The sequence below is a fragment of the Engraulis encrasicolus genome, unplaced genomic scaffold, assembly GCF_034702125.1.
Source record: "Engraulis encrasicolus isolate BLACKSEA-1 unplaced genomic scaffold, IST_EnEncr_1.0 scaffold_118_np1212, whole genome shotgun sequence".
NCBI classification, from domain to species: Eukaryota; Metazoa; Chordata; class Actinopteri; order Clupeiformes; family Engraulidae; genus Engraulis; species Engraulis encrasicolus.
The window spans coordinates 71,805-92,463 of NW_026944669.1; positions in this window are offsets into that span (position 1 = coordinate 71,805).

Sequence of the window (20,659 nt, forward strand, 5' to 3'; positions counted from 1 at the left end):
GGATGAAAATGCTGCATGACGGTTAGATTTCTGGTCAAACTTTACAATTTTGGTCATGTTGCGTCGACGAGGTGACATGTCACATGGTGTCAAACTATCGCGAGATGAATCCGACTGCAGTCGCATCTTGCAACCTCTGCAGTTGCTTGTCCCCGTCGATGCTCGTCTGCAGACCGCCTCCGAGTTCACGCTCCCATCAACTGGTTGGTCAACAACTCAGTCACTTGTGTATGAGTCTTGCCTCACACCCTTCACAAGTTTGCGCAGGTCCCCACTTCAGCTCCTCCTCTCCACCTGTCCCCCACACCTCACACGTGATGTGTTAGAAGATCAAACTGGTGCAATCTCATCGTCTCGTGCATATTTGTGGCCAACTGTAAATGCGCTGTATTTAACACCCACATCGTGACAAGTTCTTGCTCACGTGCTTTGTCTACATCGATTGACAAAATGTAAGTTGTATGAGCCTAATGCTTGTTTTTGGTCCGTTTTTCCGTTTGTGTTGACTTTGAATTTCATTTTTAAAACTGTAATTAAAAAATGAAAATGAAATTAAAATGCTGCGTAATTCAATTGTTGGTTTTGGGTTTGAAAACGAAAGTCAAATAAACCAGTCGTTTTTTGTTTTTTGATTTCCATTCATAAAAGGTAAAATCCAAATACCAAAATATACACGGACTGGTGATGATGTCAAGATGGTCTCCACTGCTGAGGAACAGAATGATTTTACTGTAGGTGGTGAAACCTGACTTTCCTCAACAGGCCTAAGTATAGCCATTGCCTGGATTTTATTTATAATGCGGTGTATGTCTTCTGCTCATGTTATGTCATTGGTGGTGTGTACTCTAAATTCATGTTGGTCAACACAAGCAGTTCCACACATTAGACATGCACTAGGCTATGTATATTTAACCAATTAATGTTGGTCTACATAACCCTTAAAGGTGCAGTATGTCCATTTTACCCAGGGGGGCAGGATTTGGCTGGTTAGCTTTGCTGATTAGCAATTCGCCATTTTCGCATTTCCAACATTCACTTCGCTCAATGATGATTGGTGGGTATGCAAGTTTAGTGTTGGGTGCACAGACCTTTACAGGTCTGTGGTTGGGCACCTCCATGCATCCAATGCCCATCTTCCATATAGCTTTCTGGTCTACCATAAGTCAGTCAGTAACGTGGCGCGTAATTGGCTGAGTGAATTTTGGAAGCTGTAAAAACAGTCAATTTTGGCTGAATTCACTAGCCTAGCATGTCCCATTGAAATGACTGGAGACAGGAATTATTCACTCTCTCCAGTTCTTATACTACCTCCATTATTTTACCAGTTCATGGTAACCAATCACACAACTCAAAGGTACAGTATGTATATTTAACCAATTAATGTTGGTCTACATAACCCTTAAAGGTGCAGAGTGTGATATTTCCCTTGCTCCATGCCTTATGATTAGTTTAAATAAATGAAATCAAATCAAAATGAGAGGAGAGACAACCTCCATTACACACACACACACACACACACACACTGTAAAGGTCATTTTCCAACCAAACTTTCATGGCCATGTATAGGTAGAGTGTGAAGGTGTTCAGACGCGCATTCCAGAGTAAGCACCCACGGAGAGGGAAATAAACACTTGGTTTGAGGTGAAGGTCATGTTCACTCCAGCAAGACAAAAACCCAAAGCATCCAAATGCACACATCCAAATGCCACCAGAGAAGTGCAAGAAGCTTGTAGACGAATGCCAAAACCTTTGGAGGCTGCTATTGCTGTCTAATGGGTTGAAACCAACCCGTTAAGGAGGGGTGCCAATATTCATGGACATGCCCTTTTTCATGTTTTTGGAAAAAAATACTTTGCTATTCTAAATATCTTTGGACCTTCAATTTAAAGATCATGTTGATAAAAGTTGTTTATATTTCCATTTATTTCTGGATATATTGCACATCTTGTAAATAAAATGAAGGGGTGCCAATACTAACTGACAGCGCTGTAGTATATAGAATAAAGGTAGTAAACGATATGCGATCAAAAACTCCAAGAATTTCCTCTCCATGCGCTGTCTGCTAGACTAGAAGCATTTCCAGAAAAAGGCCCTTTATAAGGGTGTTAGAAGCATTTTTTAGTAAAAGTTGGGAACCTAGTTTTCTAAGACAATTAGAGTACCCTGAATTCAGCTAGCCTGGTTCCCAAGCTGAATTTTGAGTTTTTGACCATGAAATGGGCAAAAAACAAAATGGCCGCCGAAATTCTTGATTTTGGGCAGAATACGTAGAAAGTACCACTTCTCCATGGAAATAAATGTGCAATGCTCACATATTTGCATTTATCATGTATTCCTACACTTACACAAAGGCAAATTGTCATGGCAAAAAGATAAAAATACTATAATTATGCCGTTCTAATAATAAGATATTCTCGTAAACTGGCATTCAATAGCAATAGCCTCCATGAAGCACATTATCATACAAAATTGTCATTCAATAAGATTTGGAAAGAAAAAGAGAGGCAAAGAAGATAGTATTATCTAAAAGACTAAATATTGGGACATGAATATGTCCCCTGTTCTTTGAAGGAGATGAGTGAGCCATCTCTATGGGAGCACACTCTCAGCTGTACGATTAGCTGAAGACCTTTGCAATCACGCCAAAGGTCCAATCAACTGTGTGGGCAGGATGTCCACTTTGTCAAAACCGAATGGTTGCGCGCAAATAAGCCACTTTGATGCCAAACATCTCTTCGGCTGTCGGCAATAAGGTTGTCTTGAGAGATGGCTCACTCATCTCCTTCAGAGAACGGGGACATATTCATGTCCTAATGCTCTCTTTCAGTCAAATCGTTCGCATATCTATGGGAGAGTTACAATCACTCCCTATTGCTGGTCCAAACTAGGCAGAACTCCAAGAGCATCCTGTAAGGATAGCGTTCCTATCACCCTACAGACAATCAGTGGTCCTGCCCAGAACCCTATGTTCCTGTGGCAACGTGGTCACATCTAGCCGGTAGAACCGGACAAAGGTGGCGGGGTTGGCCCAACCAACCGCTCTGTACACCTCTGAAACTGCTGCACCCTTGAAGAGAGGACAAGATGTAGAGACCTGCACTGGTAAAGTGAACCCTAATCTGAGCCGGGGGTTGGCAACATATGCCAGGGCAATGGTTTGAACCAACCATTTGGAGACCTCTATTTCAAAACTGTGAGCCCTGTAGAGGGCTTGATGAGGCACACAAACAGCTGCTCAGTGTTCCTAAAAGAGTGAGTCCTGTTCATGTAGACGCGTAAAGCGTGCACAGGGCACAAGTTGTGTTGTCACCTCTCTTCCACGGATCTGAAAGGTGGTGTGCAAAAGCAGTTTGGAGAGGCCCCTCTTGGAGGGGCTCGAAAGGGGCCCCACACATAGCCTCCAGTACTAGAGAGATATCCCAGGAGGGTATCGTCTGATGTAGCACGGGGCGTAAGTATCTAGTGGATGGGCACTCAGAGTGTTGGAACCGAATCCTACATGGCACGATGAAATCGCTGCAAAGTAGACTTAAATGGTAAAGCCTTGTCTCCCCCCAATAAGTCTTGCAGGAAGGACAACACCATCGGTACTGAACACTTTCGCGTTGGTCACACTAGCGTTGGAAGACAGACCACTTCAGGTTATACAGTGTCAAAGTAGATTGGGCCCTGGCCCCTTAAATTGTCCTGATAACGTTATCCAGAAAAGTGGTTAGGTTCAAATGTTCCCTTGCCAGACCCATAGGGGCAGGTGGCCCCTGGGCTGGGGTATGTCCTCCTCCTGGTCCGTTGCCAGACTCGAACCTGCAGGAGAGGGGAAAGTAGCAGGAGGGGCTGAAGCCCCTAGGCTCTCAGCTGAGGCCCCTGAGCGCCGTGGGCTAAGGGGGGACAAACCCTGAGAAATCTCGCTTCCTTGCAGGAGGGGAAAAAGGGAGGCGTCAGGCGAAGGCGCTCGTGGTGCATTATGCAGGACTTTTGGAGCGCGCCATGCCTGGTGACAGGGTGCGCTTTCGTGCCAAGCGCAGTGGCCTGCGGTGATGCCCAAGGGGATCCAAGACAGCTGCTCGAGCTTGGGAAGCCACATCAGCCACTAGGGTGGTGGTCAGTACTGTATGAGATTCTCTGTGGTGGCAGGGAGTTGGGATAAAGAGTCGTCCACCTTAGGCGGGAGATCGAAGCACTTTGCCAGGGGGGAGTCAGAGTCTGACTCCACTGAAATTCTTTGCCAGCAGTCGACCGTAGTCAAGAGAACAAAGGGACAGAGCAGGCTAGAACTAGTCAAGCTCTTGTAACTCGTGTCCTTCAGGGTACTCGTGACCTCAGTCAGGAGACGTGAGTCCAAGGAACCGGGTACGCACAAATGTTTGTAAAGAACTTTTACTCCGTATTGTTTCTAATCTGCCGTGAGTAGATCAGAATCTGGCTAAACTTGTGAGCCAATCTCTTGACCACAAAGTGGCCTTTTTGGAACAGATCAGACAAAATGGTTCTGGAAGCTGACTCATCAAGTAGATACACTGGGCACCATTGTGCATAATTAAGATGGCCATACCGCTTAAAGTAGGGCAACATTAGGCTGAAAGAGTGAAAATTCAGATCCCAGGTAGCTTCACGTTGTTCTCTTGTGTATTGCAGCAGAACAGTAACCATATCCATATACTACCACCAGTTCACATCATCATATTGACTCACAGCAATATCATGCAGAAGATTTCTGTCCTTTTCCTGATACTGGAATGAAATCAGTTCACTAATTGTCTGAGGATCATCACCATTAGCCATCCTAGCAAGACAGGTAGAGAAGACTTGGCATGAGAAGACCCTAAAGGGATTGCAGAGTAAACTTGTGTGCCATGGCTTTGTTGGATGCCTTTCCTGCCAGAACAGGTTCAACAGGGCCTTATCCAAGCAATCCACCATCCATACATTGGTCAGTCCAGATCCATTCATATGTTCTCCTATGGCCTTAAGGAAGTTGATTGACAAGTTAAGTCCTCCTAGGCGAGGTATTCATCTCTTATTCTATTCTGAAATTGCCCACTTAAACTCTGTAAGTCTGCAGTACAATGCTTGGTCAACTGTTCCTGTCCAAAATGTTAAGATATGACAATGCATTTGTATTCAAACCCCGCAGCAGTCTGTTGTTCCTTTGATGACAGTGACTGATTGAACACTGACCAAGAAGTCTTCATGTCTAAGTTTTGACAGTGCAAGAAGAAAGCTAGATCCGTAGCCTTTGCTTGTCTAGCATACTTATGCTCCTCTCCAGATTTTCCAAAGCATGTTTAAGCAATGGGTGCTGAAAAAGTTGGCTTGAATGTCCTTTGAGTAATCCAGAGAGGATGTAGCTCCATCAGGGCATTTGGCACGTTTAATGTATGTCTAGTGGACACCTCTATATCTTACACAGAATCATCAATTGGTTGGCCTCTCTGCCATGCTGCCATTTGTGCTGCATGGGAAGTATTCTTCCCATCAAGTGTTTCATCCAGGATATCAATGTTATCATGTGTAGTGGATGAATTTATCTGCCACAATGTTTGTTGGAATAATGGCACCACTCTCTTGGTTCTGTGTTTTAGAGTGCTCTCAGCTAAGGAGGATCTGGACTTGGAGGACCTGGTCGTAACTCAGACAATGACCTGCCTGATTGAATAGTCATATTAGGTCTTTTACCCAATAGCTTGATGAAGACTGACATGTTTCGGAGTCCATTTTTTGCCATCACTGACACAATAAACAAGGACTTAAGCCTCATTCAGAACTCTTCTTTGAGGAAGTTTTTCCTTGCCACCAATTCCATCATCTTCAAGAGATGTCTGGCCACTAACAACCAGGCTGAGTAGCATGTATAGACTATCTGGAATGTATGCAATAGTATCTGATAGAATATGTAAAATATGTCTGAACATTTTTCAAAATTTACGTTATATGTAATATCATGGTGTCATCTAGCGATTTCTGGACAGTTTTCAGAGAGCCAATAGCAACTTTCAGTGATTTTTTGGAAACACTAAATACTTCACATTATGCAAAGCATTTCTAAAATACTTAAATCAATTTTCTTAACCATATAAACACACATAGGCTACAAATATCTTATTAGAAAAGCTAAATATTTAAAACGTTTAGGCTAACACCTAGCCTACAATATTAGCATTATTAGCATTCTAGAAGCTATTTTATACTTTTTAAAATCCTCTATAGTAGATACATTCATCAACAAACATTAATGGGACACAAAATGTTAGAAAAGAGCATTTATTTCCAAGTACAGCAATACTTGGTAAAAATGCTCTGTCAAAAATAGCGTATTTTGGCAGCCATTTTGTTTTTCAAATTTAACTGTCAAAACCTCAAAATCCAGCTTGGGAACCAGTCTAGTTGAATTCAGCACACTTAAATTATGTTAAGTACATAGGTTCCCAACTTTTACTAAAAAATGCTTCTAACATTCACAAATATGAAAAATGTGTCTAGACTATGCCAGGCGCCTGTGAGTGTCCTAATATGAACTTTATTACAGGCTCTAGGCCCAATAGGCAGACACACATCATATTATACATATAAAACAATAACATATAAAATAGGCAGGAAAAGAAAAGGAAGGAAAAAAAAAAACAACAACAAGCAATAATGCCTAAGCTTATACAAACGTATCTGTCATGACAGTCTTAAAAGGCAGCCATACCAATGCTTCCACATATATGATTGATATCGGATAGAGCTGCATCTGGAGCTTGTTAGAATCATTATAATACGGTTTTTAGACTTATCCAGACGGCACATGAACTTAAACATTAGGTTCCTCAAGAGACCAGGTAAAGTACAAAGTCCAGAGTCACAAAATAATTTACTAGCACTGCAACTCCTAGGCTTTTTCAGCAATATCCTCAGACAGTCATTATATGCCACGTGGAGTTTGCGCAATGTTTCTTTTTTGTAGGTGACCCATAATGAGGCTGCATACATAGGGCTACAGTAGGCACGAAACAAGCTTATTTTCACATCATCAGAACAGTGGTGAAATTTTCTTATCAACATGTTTGCTTGGACATACAACATTCGTCTCTGCCTATACATGTCAGCATCATCCTCTAGCTTATCAGTGATGATGTGCCCAAGATATTTTGTGCTGCTTGATACACATATAGGTTGTCCTGACAGGTAAAACATTGGGAAGGGCACTTTATGGTCCTCCTTGGCTCTACATATCAACACAACACTCTTTTTTGCATTATACTGCACATCAAACTCAACCCCATACTCAGAGCACACATTCAAGAGCTGCTGGAACCCAACAGTGCTGGGGGACATGATGGCTAGATCATCAGCATACATCAAATGGTTTAAAACATTGTTCCCTATTAAACAACCTGTCTTACACATCCCCAGTTGTTTGGAGAGGTTATCCATGTATAGGTTAAACAGGGCTGGAGATAAAAGTCCCCCTTGTCTTACACCATTGCCTACACTGAAAGGGGCAGAGAGGCTGTTCCCCCATTTCACCTGCATATGTTGTTTAGCATACCAGTAAACCAGAATGCGTATGATACATCCAGGTACACCCTTAAGCATGAGTTTAGTGAAGAGCTTATGGTGATTCACTCTATCAAATGCTTTGGAAGCATCAACAAACCCCAGAAATATTGTAGATCCATGTGTTCTGTAGGATTCAACTGTTTCTTTTAAGGCATATATACATAAATCAGTGCTATGCATAGGCTTAAAACCAAATTGATTTTCTGTGGTGTAGATGAATTCACTTAGTCTATCTAACAGCAGCTTCTCCAATACCTTAGAAAGGATGCTGGCTAAGGCAATAGGTCTGTAGTTGTCCATGCTCCCTAATGAGTCAAGTCAAGTCAAGTCAAGTCAAGTCAAGTCAAGTCAAGTTGGCTTTATTGTCAATTAATGATCAATCTGAGAGTGGCGCCACCAATGGCCGTCAGAGGAAGGGGTTCACACACAAACACACACTCACTCACAGTCCTGCCTCCTGCTGCAGAGTTCACAGTAGAGGAGAGACAACCTTCACTTTATCTGGAAAACTAACACATAGACATACTGTATACCGGGGCAAAGACGATATAGATATGTAGGATATGAAGGCTTTTAATGTGTAATAAACTCTACCATATGCTCGACTGCATCTGGGGAAATAAGACTATATTGGGTAAACAATAACATAAATACTGGAACAGAGATAAGTGTTGATAGGAATGATAGGGAGGCTTTTAATGTGTAATAAACTCTACCATATGCTCGACTGCATCTGGGGAAATAAGACTATATTTGGTAAACAATAGCATACATACTGGAGCAGAGATGTGCTGTTTAGAATAGGAAGCCTTTTAATTTGTAAACTGTGACAGCTTCATATGTAACAACCAATATACTGTAGGCATACAATCTGTTAAGCAATCACATAGAGCAGGGGTGGGGAACCTATGTCTCGAGGGCCATTTGCGGCCCTTGAGGCCGTTTTATCCGACCCCCGATATAATTTTAATGTTATTCAGCTTCACATGAAATATGACATATTTTGTAAAGGAATCTTCGAAAATGCATTTGCAATACAATTAAGTTATATTCAGGGAATCTAAAGAAGGTGGTGTTTGTTTAAAAGGTGGCTTCCTTAAATATAGGCCTAAAGTGAAGGGGAAAATCCTGGTTTGTGTTCATAGTACGGCGCTCTGAGGAGTTTTACGGCCCTCGGATGAATTTGAGGTGGCCCTTCGAATGAGAAAGGTTCCCCACACCTGACATAGAGGACGTACCATAATATGAATGAAAACAATAACACACGGCAACACAGACAGCTTATTGGATATGAGGCCTTTTAATGTGTAATATAGTCGGACAGCTTCAACCAATATAATTAGACTGAACATGTGAAGCAATCACACACAGGATATCGTGTTTTCAATAATAACAATAACACACAGCAACACAGACAGCTTATAGGATATGAGGCCTTTTAATGTGTTATATAGTCGGACAGCTTCAACCAATTTAATTAGACTGAATCACACACAGGATATAGTGTTTTTAATAATGACAATAACACATGGCAAGACAGATAGCTTATTGGATATGAGGCCTTTTAATGAGTAATATAGTCGGACAGCTTCAGCCAATACAACTGAATATGTGAAGCAATCACAAACAGGATATAGTGTTTTTAATAATAACAATAACACATGGCAAGACAGATAGCTTATTGGATATGAGGCCTTTTAATGTGTAATATAGTCTGACTGCTTCAGCCAATATAACTGAATATGTGAAGCAATCACAAACAGGATATAGTGTTTTTAATAATAACAATAACACATGGCAAGACAGATAGCTTATTGGATATGAGGCCTTTTAATGTGTAATATAGTCGGACAGCTTCAGCCAATATAACTGAATATGTGAAGCAATCACACACAGGATATAGTGTTTTTAATAATGACAATAACACACAGCAACACAGACAGCTTATAGGATATGAGGCCTTTTAATGTGTAATATAGTCGGACAGCTTCAACCAATATAATTAGACTGAACATGTGAAGCAATCACACACAGGATATCGTGTTTTCAATAATAACAATAAGACACTGGAACACAGATAGGACAGAGGAAAGTATGTCTTCAAATATTACAACAACATTAATATCCAGAGTAGCAGCAGATTGCATTTAAAGTAGCAGGAAAACCCTTTACACAAACAGCCAATTGAAAGTGATTGTATGCAGTGGCGGACTTAGCCATTTGGGGGCCTAAGGCGAAGTTAGCAAGGGGGCCCATCGGCCCACCGGCCCACCGGCCCACCCAAGTGTGTACCCCCCCTTAAAAAATAATAATAATAGCCTAATAGGCTTGCTTAGAGATGCTTAGCTCACAGCATCTTCTGTATCACAGATACACAATTCAAAAACTAAGCTCTCTACAACAGTCAGAAGACCTCCTGAACATAATGTGCTTGGGCCAAGTTTTGCTTTAGACATTTAGACAGCATTCAATGTTGACATATTCAACATTGCAATCTTCACATGCACATCAATCAATTACACATGGGCATCAAAGGCTTCTCTCTCTCTCTCTCTCTCTCTCTCTCTCTCTCTCTCTCTCTCTCTCTCTCTCTACCCAGACCAGGCAAACACAGATCAAAGTTCAACGACACAAATAAAAATAGACAGTAAGATTGCAGTGTATCATTTCGCCCAAATGCCACCACCGCCACACCACCAACTGCGTGTGCACATGACGGGAGGTAGATGGACACTCCCAACTGAGATCGCTCCCGGACGTGTAGTCCCAGGTGTTTCTATCACTCCCGGACGTGTAGTCCTCCCACCCGATTATATTTCACGTATTATCATACACTGTCACATACAAGCAATTTAGGGTTAGGGTTAGGGTTAGAAACAAAAAACTAACATCAAAAAGATAACTAGCTCCGTTATATGGCGGTGGGATCGATAGTCTGGCTAGTGGGAGTGAGCCGACCGGGGAGCGTCCTGCGTTGGGAGCGACAATCAGGGAATCCACATGACGCATTGGACGGCGAGCAGCAAGCATCTCAAACTGAATTGGCTACAAAACAAAACACCACGGCGGGTGAATTCCAAACCAACCAACTGAGGCATAGTAGTAGCAATAGTTCCAATTGCAATCACATACACAAGCGCGCGCGCACACACACACACAATCAATGTGACTTACTATGAGTAGAGTGCGCTGTCTTTTGTCAATCACGTCGGCGTTTCTCCAGGCTGAACTTCCACATCACCTCCCGTTAGCATCCAGAACTAGCCAGCAATATCGCCACGTAACGCAGTTCATTATTAAAAACTCCAGCATATCTACTGGAGCTATGGCTGACATGTCAGCTAATTCTGCGATGTTCTAAATCTCGCCACATCGCATCAAGTTACAGAATGTTCCTTGAAAGCTGCATGCTTGTTTAAGCCTTTCCAAATGTCGACAGCATGTTTCTGAAATCATTTCAGAGAGATTGAGAAGGTTGTCTGACGATACAGTAACCGATGCACCGTCTGCAAGCGCTTAAAGGCTGCGTCATTTTCAATGGAATAACTTACTCGAGCCAATTCCAGTTCACATCTAGAGGAAAAGTAACGCCTTTTTGAAACAAAATATCTCACGAGGTATTCATTCAACAAAACTTGGGGTTATCAGTGCCGCGGCCATTCACAGATCCATCAGTGGGGATAGCCACAGTAGTTGACCTGCTAGTGCTACAGTGTAGGGCACCGTTTCCTTGTCGCTGTCCGATCCACGGAGATAGTCCAGGCTTCTAACATGTCATGTCGTGGGTTATCCAAAGTTACCGATGTTGGAGTTTTAAAACATTTACGCACAGTGTTATCCATATTCAGGAAAGCACAAAACTCGCATGTCTGTTCACCACCTAGAAATGTCAGTCACCTCGCTTGAGTCGCTTCCCTCTTCAGCGCGTTCGCGGAGGGACCCGCTGCGCATATATGGGCAGCAATGCGCACTCACAGTGCGTTCCGAATTACGCATTGTGCGCATTTGAGCTGTGCAGATATGCGCAGGCATGTTGTGTGGGAACGTAGCGAATGTTTTGGAACTCGTCTCGCGCACATGGCATGCATGGATGGAATATTCCATTTTAACACGAAAGAGAGGGGTGTGCACCTGATCTGTATTTGTTTGTAATGTATTGTGTGGCTCTTATTTCCAATTTAAACATACAAAATTCATTATTTATGAAAATTACCATTTATTTGTGAATTACTGTCCAAAGGGGCCCCAATTACTATGTGAAATGTTCCGCTCCCAGTCAGAGGGGGCCCCTAAATTTGGGGGGCTAAGGCGGGGCCTAAGGCGGTTGCCTAGCAACGCCTCTATGCAAGAACCGCGCCTGCTTGTAAGAAGCAGCAATGCAATGAAATGAAATATGAAGCTGCAGGATAGTAAGTCTTCAAATATTACTAACATAAGCATGGTATTAAAACTAGGATTTAGGATCATTAGCCTTTAATTATAACAATAACAAACACAAAATTACAGACAGGATAGGATATGGAATAGTAGAAATATAACAAGATATGATATAGGATAGTAGACCTATAACAGGATATAGAATAGTAGGCCTATAACAGGATATAGAATAGTAGGCCTATAACAGGATATAGAATAGTAGGCCTATAACAGGATATAGAATAGTAGGCCTATAACAGGATTGGATATAGAATAGTAGGCCTATAACAGGATTGGATATAGAATAGTAGGCCTATAACAGGATATAGAATAGTAGGCCTATAACAGGATTGGATATAGAATAGTAGGCCTATAACAGGATAGGATATAGAATAGTAGGCCTATAACAGAATAGTAGACCTATAACAGGATAGGATATAGAATAGTAGGCCTATAACAGGATATAGAATAGTAGGCCTGTAACAGGATATAGAATAGTAGGCCTATAACAGGATATAGAATAGTAGGCCTATAACAGGATATAGAATAGTAGGCCTGTAACAGGATATAGAATAGTAGGCCTATAACAGGATATAGAATAGTAGGCCTATAACAGGATATAGAATAGTAGGCCTATAACAGGATAGGATATAGAATAGTAGGCCTATAACAGGATATAGAATAGTAGGCCTGTAACAGGATATAGAATAGTAGGCCTATAACAGGATAGGATATAGAATAGTAGGCCTGTAACAGCATATAGAATAGTAGGCCTGTAACAGGACAGGATATAGAATAGTAGGCCTATAACAGGATATAGAATAGTAGGCCTATAACAGGATATAGGATAGTAGACCTATAACAGGATATAGAATAGTAGGCCTATAACAGGATATAGAATAGTAGGCCTATAACAGGATATAGGATAGTAGGCCTATAACAGGATTGGATATAGAATAGTAGGCCTATAACAGGATTGGATATAGAATAGTAGACCTACAGTATAACAGGATAGGATACATGATAGTAGACCTATAACAGGATATAGAATAGTAGGCCTACAGTATAACAGGATAGAATAGTAGGCCTACAGTATAACAGGATACAGAATAGTAGGCCTATAACAGGATAGTATATAGAATAGTAGGATATAGGATGCCAAGCCTACCACAATAAGATAAACACAAGAGCGCAGATAGGATGGGTTAGCAAGCTGATAGCATGTGACAGCATTCAGCCATGACACAGATCAGATCGCAGTTTAAATCATCTCTACACTTCAACAATGAAAGCAAGCCCTACTAGATAGATGAATAGTGTTCTCTTACAGTACTGTCCTCTTCTACGTCCTACATGATGTGTGTGTGAGTGCGGACTGCCAAGTACTCCTTTGAAGTTGAGGAGAAATGAACAGATTTCCCTGCAAGGCCGCGCCTCTCAGTCCACTCGACTAGCTGGATGCACCATAATGGGCAAAAAGTATACATTGTTCAACTGCTTGTGAACTATCACACAAATCAACATGACAATCCCCATGATTTGGTCAGAAAGGTTTCACCTACCATCTCCTACCACGGATAATGTAGGCCCAACAGGTTTTTGAAAATTCAAGAGGACAAAAAGATAAATAAATAATACTGTAGAATAAGTCATTTTAACACGAACACTCAGAACACTCACACAGCTGTAGGCCTACTACTAAGAATTCCTTGCCAAGATGCACATTTGTACAAAGGGGCTTGAAGATGATCCTCGTTTCGTTTGGTTACTTCATTTACTTATCTCTTTGAGGTTAAATGGTTCACAGAGTTCCGTTCATGACATCGATAAAATCCATACATCCCAAGTAGTGATCACAGTTGTGCAAATGAGCAGAGAGTGTGCTGAAGCGCTGTGCAAAGTAAGATTAAAGTGCACCAAGTAGCGTTGTCAAAGAGCGGTTCTAAGGCGCTGTTTCCACGTAGCAGGATATCTTTTTAGCAGGGTATTTTTTTCTCTTTTTGAGGTGTAAATATAAATCCCATTGTAACAAATGTGTTTCAGCTCCCTGAGCAGGAAATCTTTTTCTCCTGCTTTTTATACCTGGATTTTAAATATCTGCTACGTGGAAACGGAAGGCCAAAACCAATGCAAAACCAATGCAACCAGGAGAAAAAAATATCCACATATAAAAATATCCAGCTACATGGAAACAGCACCTAAAGCGCGAACTGCGGTCAGCAAAAGTTTGGCACTCCCTAGCCACCTGCCCTTAATACTACAACTTAGCTCCCCATTCACAAGTGCCCCGGAGAAATAAAAAAATGATCACCACGTGACCCAGTCTACGCACGTCACCCTCCAAGCCTGTCAATTACAGTCCAAAATCTGTCCGTAACACATGCCAATTCTATTCATTTGGGGGACCAAGGCAAAATATAGATATGGGACATGTGTTGTAGCCTTCAACTTTATGTTGTTCAATCCAGATCACTGCTTCATATAATAAACCAGAGCCAATGATTAAATACCCTGCCCTGAGACATCGTTTGAAAAGAGCCTCTACTGTGTTTACTGTGCCATCCAGCTCACTACAATAAGTGCTGCCCACTCTCTCCAAAGCATCACCGTCAATGGGCAGTGGTGGCAGTTGAGTCTGGTGTCTCTGAAAGTTGACAACAACCTCCTTGCTCTCGCTGACGTTCAGCTGGAGGTAGTTGCCTTTGCACCATTTAGTCAGCAGGTTCACATATTGCTAATATCTATGGTAATTTATATGTGAAGTCTTTATGATAATCATTATGTGTATAGGCGACAGTATTTAAAGCCCATTGGGAAATTCCAACTCCCTCCAACTTCTGTCATTGTGACACAGCACTCCACAGCACACAAGTGAACACTGCACACTGCACACAACGAAATTGCATTTATGCCTCACCCATGCAAGGGGGCAGCCCTCAGTGGCGCCCCATGGAGAGCAGTGCGGTGGGACAGTACCATGCTCAGGGTACCTCAGTCATGGAGGAGAATGGGGGAGAGCACTGGTTGATTACTCAACCCACCAACCTGGCGGGTCGGGAGTCGAACCGGCAACCTCTGGGAGGCAAGTCTGACGCCATAACCGCTCACCCATGACTGCCCATGTAGATGACAACAGGTCTAGGAAAATAAATAAAATTAAAACAAGAATCAAACAAAGTTCACGTAAGTCTTTACGGAAGTTTTTGGAGGCTCGTCGACTCCGGCGGCCATTGCTGAGCACAGTGGTGATATTGATGGTGTCAATTTTATATAATTCTAGGGCAGTGATGGTGTAATTGCAGGAGCTTGTCTGAATGGTGCGTATGACTTCTTGGTCTCTGATGATCTCCAGCAGGTAAGTCACCTGGTCCACTCCAGCTGGTTTGTCCCATGTCACAGTCGGTGGTGGAAGGTATTCTACCTCGAGATTGCATGGAGATGGGACGTCTGTAGGAGAAGAACATGTAGTCAGCGAACCATAGCAACATGTATGAGCATTCACATTTTAAAGGAACAGTCGACCCTTTTTTGTTTTCCCCATATTTTCAGTATTTCCAAGCATTATTCATGAATTTGCACATAATTATCTTCTCAGTGTTTTCATTACTTAGATTTAGATTAGATTTATTGGTATCAGAATTATTAGCATAATTACTGGAAGTAAATAGCAGCATTAGCATCAAGCAACACGTGATCACAGGACAGGATTAAATAGCTGTTTTACACTCTGGTGAATTTCACATTCATTTTAAAGGGACACTGTGCAGGAAATGGTCAAAAAAGGTACTGCAACTATGCTGCTCATTGAAACTGGGCTGCCTATTGCCAAATTTGATCTTTTCATGAAAGTTTACTAAGTAATGAACTAAAATGTTCTAGTATGACCCAAGTACAGTCATTTTTGCAGCTAAAAATGGCTATTTCTGGAAATTCAAAATGGCGGACCATGGAGAAGATCCCCCTTTTCATGTATGAAAAGTGCACTTTTTCCAGTCATAATGAATACTTAGAATTTGATGGTGGTGGTAAGTATTCATGAAAAAGGTAACATTAGTGAATGGGCAGCATGAATTCTGGAAATAAACAACTAAAAATCTCACACAGTGTCCCTTTAAAGTAGTTTATACGTAAGTACATTTGACTTAAATTAGCTATACTGTTAAACTAGGCAATGAGGTGGACTATTCCTTTAAAACAAGTTTTAATTTGAAGGTAGACAGGGGACAGTATAATGGCCCCCATGTCTCACCTGTGTAAACAGCCCCCTCCACAGGTGTGCTCTGGCTGCCATCTTGGCTGAGGGTGGCCACAGTGAAGTGGTACTTCTCTCCTGCAGTCAGATCTTTGATTTCTAAACTCATACCCATCACCGGAAAGCTGTGATGCTTTTGACCTCCTGTCCAGGTGACCATGAAGGTGTCGTGACCAGGAGTGCCCTCTGGAGGTGACCAGCGTAATGACACTGAGTCTGGCTGCACTGATACAAACTGGATCGACCCAGGAGGAGGAACATCTACAGAACGACGCAGAAGGGTCAAAGTTTAGAACATGCTTCACACCAATAAGCATTTGAAACACACATTTACAGATTATAAAACATGATGTACCTTCTTTTGTAGAGGACTGTGAAGATATCTTTACAGGAGTCTGTATTAACACAAAAAAAATCATGCATACAGCAACATTAACAAGGTTTATAACACTGTCCTAATCAGTGGGCCCTGTTTCTCTCACAGAGATGTGGTGCATGCAGATAAGGTGTTAAAGAAGCTCCTAGCCAGTTTGCGTAGTTTTCAACTGTTTCTCAGATGGATCTCGCCGGAGCTGCCTGAAGTGTCTACCTGAGAATCCACTCTACTCATTAAAATATACTCTTTGATGCTTATTGAAATCGATGTCTGAATGCCAGCTTTTGGAAATGGGGATTCCTACCCGCAGACAGTGGAAATGGTCGAGAAGACAATAAATAAAGAACTGCTATTTCTGGAGATATGTTAAAAATGGCTGCCATGTTAAAAAATCACAATGGTTGATATCTTTTTACTGTAAAACTGTGTGTATACACAAGTTTGCAGTTTGTTTGTTTTTTAAATCTCAAAGTGCTCAGCTTCTGCAATCTGTCTTGTCTAGGCCAAACACCCACACAGCAACACAGACACACACACACACACAAACACACACACACACACACACACACACTGTCGCGTCAGACTAGGTCTGCGGCGGTTTGTTTTAAACTTTAATTCTTAATTTCACTATTAAAAAACATTGGGAAAAAACGACAGGGAAAAAAAGGGTGTTGGCGCATAATAATCGCCGATTGGCTGATTGAGGATCGCAAGGCAGCCTAATTAGTTGAAGCTGAGGCGGCTGATCAGCGTCAGCTGTCCGCGGTTCAACTAATTTGGTTTCGGCGGCAAAACTTGAGCACAGGTGCGCAATCAACTGGGGAAGTTTCAGTCTGAAAAGGCACAGCCTGAGAGGCACACGCAGGTTGGTTTGCTAGCTCAAAACTTGCGAACCACTGTGCAAAACACATCTGAAAGTTGAGGGGAAGCCGGTAAGCGCTGTTTTATTACTTTCTTGGTAGCGTTTGTAGCAAGCCATAATGTTGTGCTCCAGGCTTGTTTCTCAGCTTGATTGTTGATGTAAATATGTAGTGATTCTTTCACTTCCACTGTTGCAAATCTTTGTGATCGTAAGCTAGACTGGGCACAAGTAATGTCTGACTTTGGTGTTTGATTCGGAAACGGCTTGGCTCCGAGACTTGCGTGCATTTGGCAGTTTATAGTGGGGTCACTTTTGAGTAAAAATTCAATGTGTTTATTTTGGGATAATCTTATTTATTGCTGTCTTAAAAATCAGTAAAGCTGATAGTCTGGGTTATAGTCTGGGTTTGTAGAGTAGTAATGTTGCAATGTCAATTTTTGGTAAATTATTTATTTTTGATAAATTATTTATTAACAGCATATTTGCACATTTGCTTACATTTGCACAAACATTTTGCACATTTATTACCCGTGACTAATTTCTGTTTCCATTTTCTGTTATCTGTCTGTACGTCTCCCTCTAGGTTTTTTACCTAGGGGAAAGGCAGACCTACAAGCCCTGATTGTTTCCTTGAACCAAATCTGTTTCTCTCTACTGGAGAAAAATCACTGAACTTTAATAAAGAGGAAATCGAAAAGGAAAAACTGTTGTCTTGTCAAATCCCTCTGAGTGCAATCCTGCACCTTACACCTCAACCAGATGTCATCCTTTTCTAGTTGGGGAAAACAGCACAGGGGTCAGCCAAACCAAAAAGCTTGAAACAAGCAAAAACTGAAAAACCAACCAACAAATCAAAACTAAACCGACAACTTGACAGTAAAAAACCGGCGACCAGCTGGTTGGAAATCCAGCCAACCTGAAGCGCCGCGTCAAAGCAAGCCCAGCCCGCCTGCCGCTGAGTCCACGCCCAGCCCGCCTGCCGCTGAGTCCACGCCCAGCTCGCCTGCCGCTGAGTCCACGCCCAGCCCGCCTGCCGCTGAGTCCACGCCCAGCTCGCCTGCCGCTGAGTCCACGCCCAGCTCGCCTGCCGCTGAGTCCACGCCCAGCTCGCCTGCCGCTGAGTCCACGCCCAGCTCGCCTGCCGCTGAGTCCACGCCCAGCCCGCCTGCCGCTGAGTCCACGCCCAGCCCGCCTGCCGCTGAGTCCACGCCCAGCCCGCCTGCCGCTGAGTCCACGCCCAGCCCGCCTGCCGCTGAGTCCACGCCCAGCCCGCCTGCCGCTGAGTCCACGCCCAGCCCGCCTGCCGCTGAGTCCACGCCCAGCCCGCCTGCCGCTGAGTCCACGCCCAGCCCGCCTGCCGCTGAGTCCACGCCCAGCCCGCCTGCCGCTGAGTCCACGCCCAGCCCGCCTGCCGCTGAGTCCACGCCCAGCCCGCCTGCCGCTGAGTCCACGCCCAGCCCGCCTGCCGCTGAGTCCACGCCCAGCCCGCCTGCCGCTGAGTCCACGCCCAGCCCGCCTGTCGCTGAAAATCCAGGCCAGTCAATCCTAAAGCCCAAAATGGCGGATCCAAAATTTCTCCAACAGTTGAAAAGAGAGAGGACAACTGCCAAACTGAGGTTCACCCGACATGCAAAGTCACTTTTGAAGTCCTGCAAAAAAAATGTCGGCAGAAGAATTGATGGAAGCCTTCAGCAAGGTCAAGATTGAGGCTGAAAAGGTGATGGAGGCAAATAGGGAGGTGGGGATCCTCACTGAAGAGGAAGCGCTCGAAGACACTGCAAGAACAGACATTGAAGCTGAGGTGAAGAAAACGACTAATGACTGTGAGCAGACACTGGAGGTGGTGGAGGATGTGGTGCAAAAGGTGCTGTGGCAAAGCTTTGGCTGCTCTGAGCTCACACTTGTGGTAGAGGCAGCCGAAAAGGACTGCAAGCGACTGGCGGGAAGAAAGCCTGACCTGAAGCTGGAGGTCTATGAGATGATGCTCAGCAACCTTGACAGGCTGGTGAAGATGGCAAAAGAGACCATGCGGCAATGGGCTCAGTGGGTCCCAGAAGAGGAGCGACCAGAATTCGAGCAACGGATCCGGAGGGTGGAGGGCTCACTTCTAGAGTCGACCTCTAAGAAAGCTGGCCTGCTGCAGAAGGCCTGCTGCAACCCAGAGCATCCACTTCAACCCACCAAAGCCACAACGTCCGTCACCACTCAGGACTCCGTGAAGCGGTGGAAGGGGGACAGCAGAGGGGGAAACGGGCAACCTGGAGGACGGGAGATGTCAATCTCTGAAGAGCAGCTACCGGAGCATAGGAAGAATGGACACACACTTACCACTGCGGACCTGCAAAGTGAGAGCCCACATTTGCATGCCAAAGATACAGCGATGCTGCCGAACGACATGAACGCTGGTGAAGCAACACTCCGGTGGACAAGGAAGCAGTTGGCAAAGGAGCCAAAATGGAAGGCGGCCAACAAAATGCATGTCCAAGTGAAGCGGAGGGTTGCTGTAAAACCAACAAAAGATTTGGCAAGCTGGAATGGGCCTGTGTGGAAGTCTCGTCACTCAACTGCCCCAAATCCTCACTCCGTGACAACACCAGCCATCATCAGATTCCGGCAAGGTGTCTCTGCTGTGCTTGGGGGCACCAAAAAAGTTGGCAATGGCCTGAGCCAGCTCAAGAAAATTGTAGCAAACGATGAGATCATCGTTGAAGCTGGAAGACTGCAAACAAAGTCATGGGCCTACTCGGGCCAAAGTGGGAGGTCAAAGCCAGGTGACTCCCAAGAAAAAGAACCCTCAGTGATTGCCGTTCCAAATCCCCTCTCTGAGAAGAACAAAGCCCTGGGTCCAGTATGCCATCCAGAGCAAGGCAAACCCCACTGGATGGTGGCTGAAAACTCCAAAAAGAGAAAGAAAATGAAAAGACGGCTGGGAGTAAACCCCTCCAAAAAGAGAAAGAAAATGAAAAGACAGCTGGGAGTAAAATACTTCAAAAAGAGAAAAAGTACAACTGGGAGTCAACCCCTCAAACTATGAGGTCAAGGCCCAGGCGCAAAATTCACTCACCAGGCAAGGGCTCCTCAGACAGCTGCCCGCTCCGAACCGAGCAAAGGGAGACGACAAGCTGGAACCAACCTCAAGCCCTGCCAACTCATACAGGCCTCCTCTTAATGCTCCAGCCACAAACCTGGTGGCAACCCAGAAATCCAGCAG